The 7,655-nt window shown below is 48.6% G+C and overlaps 1 long non-coding RNA gene across 1 annotated transcript in view; it reads left to right on the forward strand.

The window, feature by feature from the left end:
- The window catches only part of LOC109378224 (uncharacterized), a 6,159-nt gene extending 562 nt beyond the window's left edge, over positions 1–5,597 (forward strand). Inside the window, exons 2-3 of the long non-coding RNA XR_002122967.1 lie at positions 2,982–3,574; positions 4,419–5,597. This is a non-coding gene — a long non-coding RNA (uncharacterized LOC109378224). The remainder of the gene's footprint in view (positions 1–2,981; positions 3,575–4,418) is intronic.
- The last annotated feature ends 2,058 nt before the right edge of the window (positions 5,598–7,655 follow it).

A 7,655-nucleotide genomic window follows, 5' to 3' on the forward strand; every position in this document is an offset into this window, starting at 1 on the left:
TGTTTTAAATGCCATGGAAAGTGACCACTTCCCCCCATCTAGGAAGAAATAGGAACCCCTCCTAACGGCAAAGGGAGATAGAGTCGGATAGTCCAAGGCAGTTCTTTGCTCTATGAAATGCTAAGCTTTCCTGTGAGGCTCCAGGGCATTTGAGACGGCTCCTGTTCCCCACAGTCAGAGGGTGAGGAGGGGCCTGACTAGTTTACGTCATTAGTCTCCATATTTAGGATCTCTCTCTCTGACCCAAAGTCTTAGCACCCTTACCTGTCAAAGGGACATTATAGCAGGTAACTATTAAAAAACACAACAATCATTACAACTAATTACAGTGTTTACACCTGCTTTGGAGATCCGAGATGAAAGACACTTCATAAAGGTAGATATTGGGACAGGTGAGCACTGCGATTAGTTAAGCAATCTTATGCATAATCACACACATAGAGCATTCTTCAGTTGCCACGAGGCTGGGTCATGGCAGCTTCCAGGCCCCTCCCAAATGCTGAGGTTCAGGGCATCTTTCATCTCTCTTCATTCAACTCATCACACCTAAGGCTCCCTGAGCTCACCCCTTCCCTGTGGAATGAGGACAACCCCAGCACCCAGCTTATAGGCCTTTTGTCCACACAAAAGCATTGTGAGTTAATTACCAGGCCCAGTGAAAAGTGTTTTAAAGACGTTGCTTTGAATCTCAGCTCTTACTTATTAGCTCTTAGCTCTGAGCAAATTGCTTCTCTTCTCCCTGTCTCATTTTCCTCATCTATAAAATAGGATAATAATAGTACTAAGCCTTGGAGGTGGCTTTGTTGATTAAATAAGATATTAGCACAATGCCTGGCACACAATCAGTGTCCATGACAGAAAAGCTATTACCAATATATTGCAATTAACTGGCACTTTCTCAGAAAATAGTTAAGCTACTTTCCCAGGGTTATCTAGGCTTTCTCTAGGCTGGAGACAGATAGTTTCTCTCTCTCTCTCTCTCTCTCTCAATCTCTCCATATATATATATATATATATATATATAGATAGATAGATAGATAGATAGATAGATAAAATGAGCCACTTTTTGTGCAAATAAAACTGGGTGGATGGATGTTCACCAAACTTTTAGACCTGGCTTAAAATAAAGGCTAAGTGGAACACAGGAATTCTATGGGAGCTGTACTTATAAGAATAGGCAAGCATCATCCAGAGTAGCTCAAACTGAAATAATAGTGTGTGGTCCATGTGAATCATTGATTAGGAAAGTAGTTCATGCCATATGAAGATGAGAGAGATGAGAGAGAGAGAGAGAGAGAGAGAGAGAGAGAGAGAGAGAGAGGGAGAGGAACTAAAGATAGAGGTCTTCAGGGTATGATATGAGAAGATGCTGTTTCTTACTGGGGCAACTCAATATGGCAGGAGAAGCAGCCACAAGACTTATTTCATATTAATTAGTGATTATTCTTAGCAGCTAGTTTAAAATAAACCCATAGGGAGGCTCTCTAAGTAGCCTGATTCCTCAGTTTGGGTGCTGGGTTACTTATGCTAAAAACGCGGGGAGAACAGACTCCTGTGGAATGGCCCTATGACAATCCCACCCCTCCCTGTGGTAAGTGAATGAGTCAGGACAGATGGACAGACGTCAAGGAGAATGAGGTAATTCAGCGGTATCCCTGCTCTTCCTGGGAGGACGTCCACAGTGCTGTAGAGCAGGGCAGCTGCTCCGTAACTCCCACGTGAAGGCATACCGAGTGCCCCTTTGGCCTTAATATGTTCCTTGATTCTTACAGCAGCGACAAGAGGCAGGCAATGCTAATGGTGACTTAGTCTCCCTACTTGACAACCATGAAAACTGAGGCTTGGTGTGACTGAGGGCCTTCCCTGAGCTTATACGAGGTGACCTGACCTGTGCCTAGTGGCCTCAAAGGATGTATCATTTCAAGAGCTGGGCAGATGGGCCTGATGGGAACAGTATCGGAACCTGGAAATAGGGGTTTGGTGGGAATGAGTGAGGCAGGGAGGGAGCAGGGACTGAAGTCACCTGTTCTTTTGACAGGAGAGACAGGTGGGTAAAATTCCCTTTGGCCTTCCTTGATCTTAGACGCAGCCAAAGCGCTCAGGCCCCAGGCATTCTGCCTTTTTAGTGGCCACTAACTGTGCTACAGGGCAACAGAGAACGCTCTGCTCTTGAGTTTGGGGTGGGCTTGGGGTGTGTTTCCCAAGACCAAGCCTGGGTGCCTGGGCTCCTGTGTGCACCTTGCTGGCCCCCCAGAGACCAGGGGATCAGCAAGGCAGGAAGACACCCGATCTTATCAGCTGTGATGGGTGGCCAGGTGGGTGGGGCAGCCTCCAACAGGAAGCAGAAAACAAGATCAAAGCAGGCCCTTTCTGTCTCACTTGGTGTCAGCACTGAGGGGCTCTGCTGCTCAACAGTTTGCACTTGTACGTGAATTTCATTTTTTCCACAGCTGTCAAATCAAATTGATTTTCAGTCATTTTAACCTGGGTAGGTTCAGCAAACCAGGTCCCCCAGGTGAAAAGCTAGTTTATCAAAGAAGTCATTTATCCAGTTCCTCTGCGATGGGGAGCAGAATTTCTGAGTGGCTTTTGGTCAACAAATCACCAATTCCAGAAGGTTCTGGTAACAGTAATCGTAATTACCTTTTATGAAGCATCTACTACATTGCTTTGCTTTGATCTTGTTTATACTGCTCCAACCATCCTTTGAGGTAGATGCTAGCTCAACTGAAGAGCACTTACTTCTCATGCGTTCTCTCATTAAATCCTAACGCTCCCATTCAGTGTGTGTCATTATCCCAATTATTTAGCAAATGAAACTGGAGCTCAGACAATCGCAAGGCAACTTGGCCGAAGTCGTGCGGGCAACGACAGAGCTGGGGTTCTGACTCAGCGCTGGGTGTTGCCAACACAAACGCTTTCCGCCTGTGCCTCTTGGACCCAGTCCTTTCTCCCTTATCACCTACCATGTTTGCTTTCAGATTTTCACTCACCTGGGATGGCAGGTGCAAGCGGATGCTCGGTTTTGACACAGGGACACTGTAAAGGAATTGAGAGAAAGACGGGCAGCAGAACTGAAATCCCCAAGGGAAGGGTGAAGTCTGTCAGCCATTTTTGAGTCCAGCTCTGCCCCATGTGGCCGGGGCCAGGGGGCGGGGTGCTTCGGCTGGACCCCTGGCACTCTCAACTTCTGCATCTTTGCCCAGATAGAAAAAGAAGTCCCATTCCTTCGATGGTCGCCGACAATAAACAATGTGTGCAAAAGGTTAGCATAGACCCTGGGATGTGCTTGGACCTCAAGAAGGGCCTGCTCTAGCGACAAGTTAACCAGAGACGGCTTTTCTGTTTGCTCCCTCCTTGCCAAGGAAAAATCACCCTGCCATTTGGCAGGAGGATCAGACTTCAACCCTCCCAACCTGGCGACTTTCCTGGGATGGGTGTGATCGGAGAATGAGTTTGAAATAGCTGTTCTCGTCCAATTTCTGCCACTGAAGTCAGGTCTGAGTTGCCTGTTTAAGGGTGGCCAGACTGAGCCAACAAAAATACAGAAATCCCAGTTACATTTGAATTTCAGGTAAGCAACGCATACTTTTCTAGTGTAAGTGTGTCTTAACTAGAAAACGCCTGTCTTCTCTGTGTTCTGGATGCGTCCCTGTGGTTAGCTGTTCTCGGCAGAGGGGAAGCCCCGCAAAAGGCTCCAACCCTGGACGTATCTGGCACCGTCCACTGTGGGTACTTGGATCTGGCCAAGAAACACAAGCAGCCCCAGGTGGACACAGCGTTGGTCGCCTCCCCTTAGTAGGGACATATGGGGAAACTGGAAACTGCAAATGTTGGCACAGATGATGACAAACAGGTATTTCCTGGGGAAAGGCTTAATGTGTTGGAGAGCGCTGCCATATTGGGTCTTTCTGGAAGAAGCTGTTCCTAAGTGTGGCTTTTCCACAATCTGCCCTTTGGGGCCCAATCATAGGGAAGTCTCCAGCTTGACAAAGCCTTGACACAGGCTCCCGAGGCAATGCTTGCACTGCAGGCGCATTCTTTCCTCTCCTCTCCCTCTCTCCCCTACTTCTCCTGTGGATTTCTTTCTTTTTTCTCAATGTCTTTCTTCTTCTCTCCGTTCCTTTCTGCTGTGTAATACAAGGCAGTGAGGGGTTCTCAATTGCACCGAGTTTGTCTCCAGGAGATACTGGGCAATGTCTGGAGACAATTTTGGTTGTCACAACGAGGAGAGGAAGTGTTTCGGCATCTAGTGGGCCAAGGCCAGGGATGCTTCTCAACATCCTACAATGCACAGGACAGCCCCACTACAAAGAGTGATCCAGTCCCAAATATCAACAGTGCCAGAGCTGAGAAACCCTGTGACAGGGTGATGGAAACATCTCCCTTCTCTTGACATGGACTTTCTGTGACCGTAGGAAAATTCCCCAGGCTCTCTTGGCCTCAGCTTTCTCACCTTTGCGAGGTGAGGTCTGAAGAGGTGGCCCTGAGGACCTGCGCGATTGCACCATGCCGTATACCTGAGAAGCTGTTCCTCCTGCTTCCAGTCCCAGCTCCTGTGGTCACCATGGAAGATAAGAGCACCTGAACAGGGACCCCTTGGTGCCTGTGATATGTCTTTTTTGCTTTCCTAGCTGTGAAGGCTCAGGCAGCCCCCACCCATCCCCACCCTTCTGGGACATTCCCCCTGGCCCTGTGCCAGCACGGCTGTCAGGATCGGATCGGCAGGCCCTCACCTGAGGCCCTCACATGAATTCCGGCACACTTTGCCTCTATTGCCCAAGGACTGGCACTGGATCAAAGAGCTCTGGTTGGAACATTTGGCAGCAGGCAGTGGATCGGCAACATGGTCCCGGGCTGCGTTCAGCAGCTCGGCCTCCTAGCGTGTGGCAAGTGCAGCCCCTGCAGCTTCTGTCTGAGCCAGAGCCCGGCCTTCTCCGTCCCTTCTCTGGGGACGTTAGCACTCCCTTTCCTGCCCTCCTGTCTCTCTCACTCATATCCTTAGATCCTGGGGCTGTAGACCCTCGGTGGGTCTCAGGACACCGTGGGAACGCAGCCTGGCCTATGTGCAGTCCAGCTTCCCGGCCTCCTGGCCGGAAATAAAACATCAGAAATAGCAGCTACCATTTTATGCAGCACTTGGATGTCCTCTTGGAGTCGTGGGCCTCACATGCACGATCTCGTCTCATCCTTACCACAACCCTCTAAGGTGGATTCTTGTATCATTTCCACTTTATAGTCATTTTCATAACTGTCCCTTGGGCAGTCACTTAAGCTCTTTATAGTACACGACTTTCCATTAGCTCATGCACACCTCACAACATCACGATGAAGTAGGTACTCATCTTAGTCCCATTTTACAGCTGAGAAAACTGAGGCACAAAGAGGTGAGTAAGTAGTGGACCTGGGAATCAGGCACAAATATGGCTCCAGAGTTGATACCCTTAACCAGTTTGCATGCTATCTCCCAAAATGAGCAAAAACAGGTTCAGAGAAGTTAATCAACTTGCTCAAGGCCACAAAGCTAAGATGTGTTAGAATAAATCGTGGGACCCAGGTCTGCCTATTCAGAGCCCCATTCTTTATGCCATCGTGTTATGTTATACACACACACACACACACACACACACACACACACACACACACAACTACTAAAGAAATAAATGGAAAAAAACAAATAAATGAAAGCTGTGTGTGTCTTTTATTTGTTTATGTACTTATTTTTGACACAGTGGGGATTTAGAAACACACATTTGTACATATCTATGACAATTTCATTAATAGTAAATATATTTAAAACAAACCAGTGTTAATAATCCACGGCTGACTTTCTAATATGCAGAATCTAATGAGAACTGGAAAAATTACTTAAGTCATTGTCCCGAAAGGGATTAAGGAGAGAAACTAACCATACGAACATACTCTTTTAGTGCTAATCTTAGAAACTCTTCAAAGCAGGTCAGGTTTCCATGCTGATAAATGGAACAAAGCTCAGAAAGCTTAGCCACCAGGGACCTGAAGCTAAGACGGGCCCTAACCCAGGCCTGTTTGACCCCACAGACTGTCCTTTATCAGTCGCCTATGCTGCCTGTTCCACGGGTCCAAACTCTGAGGCAGGCCTTGGGTGTAGGTGCACAGGATGTGGGAGCAGATGGCCCAAGCAGCAGGAGTCAACTGTGACAATGCCTTCCCCTCTCTGCTGGCCAAAGCGCCCTGCCCTGTGTAGTGCCTTAGCGTGTCCAGGCATTCACAGTGGTGCATTACTCAGTGAGGCTCACATGGCAAAATTCAATTGCAAACTATCCTAAAGAAACGGGATTGTATCATTCTGCTCGGGAGCGTTTTGGCTTGGAAATAAGTGTGTTGGCATGTGCAGAAGCCAAGCTCGGTAGGTCCGTGTTTGCATTGTGCAAAGCAGCATGGGGCCTGCTGTTGGCTTGGAGGCAGGTACAGACCGGCCATGATCCCAGAATAGGGAAACCTCCCTATGTTCCCCAGAAGGGGCCACGGCAGAGCCAGAACTAGACTGTGCCTTGCAGGGTGGCTGCTTCTTCAGGTCCATAACTGCTGATGAGCTCATAGAAAAGAAGCCATAAATTGGCCATGGAGGGGGCTCAGTGGGTAGGGGCAGGGGTCCTTCGTACAGAGCAGCTGCAGGGGGAGAATGGAGGGAAGACGTTCTGCAGCTGCCCTCTTGCTCTCCCCTCTACCCCACCCTCCCCTGGATGAACCCAGCTCCCCTTGTCTTGGTGCCTTGGCAGGTGTCTGCCGTTCACACGGTTAAGCTGCCCCAGACCTGCCCGTGGAGGCCCCACCTTGCCACTCCCACCTGTCTGCTTCCAGAGCAGGAATTGCGCAAGAAACCCCACATGCGAGCTGCCATCAGGGAGACAGCCAAAGAGGCTCCCTGCCTGGGAGGCTGGGGCGGAAAGGCTAGCAGGCAGCTCTGCTACTGGAGCAGGGTGACATGGGCATGACACTTGAGTGCTGGACTGATCAGATGACAGAAAGCATAGATGAGAAGAGGCTTCCTTGGGAAGCGACCGTGGCTGCTAGCACTAACTGCTGTGGTAATGGCCTGTGGGTGACAAGAAGAGGTGCTTTATATAATATATGTGACCGGAGCGTAACTTCACCGGCTGGGGCAGTACATCACACACACCACAGTCCCTCACCTCTTCTCCACATGCCAAAAGCAAAAAGGAACCTGGCCACTAGAGACATGGAAGATGTAGATTTTACTGGAGTTTTTCTGGAGAAATGGAAGAAGGGTTTCCATCAAGCACTAGAGGATTTTCTTACAGCATTGTTGTTCCACCCTTCCAGTAGGAGCTGCCCTCCCTTTGGTCTGCCCTAAGATGCCCCCACAGCAGTCTCTCCTGTCACCTGGCTTTGTGTCCCTCACAACTGCCCCTCAAAAACCAGTTTTCACATCTTGCCCTGCAAAACAGAAGGGGTACCTCTTAGCAACACAGGAGTCCAGTTAGCAAATTGCAGCTCATAAGCCAGCCCTGGAAGCCTTACTTCCTCTAATCATATACCCATTATTTTTTACTTTATTAATTAAAAATTGATTTTATATTTTACTCAAACAGAAAATGACAAACACCCATGTACCCACCTAATCTGACTGATGTTAATATTTTCCCTTTTTT

The sequence above is a fragment of the Hipposideros armiger genome, unplaced genomic scaffold (assembly GCF_001890085.2).
Source record: "Hipposideros armiger isolate ML-2016 unplaced genomic scaffold, ASM189008v1 scaffold_19, whole genome shotgun sequence".
Lineage (NCBI taxonomy): Eukaryota > Metazoa > Chordata > Mammalia > Chiroptera > Hipposideridae > Hipposideros > Hipposideros armiger.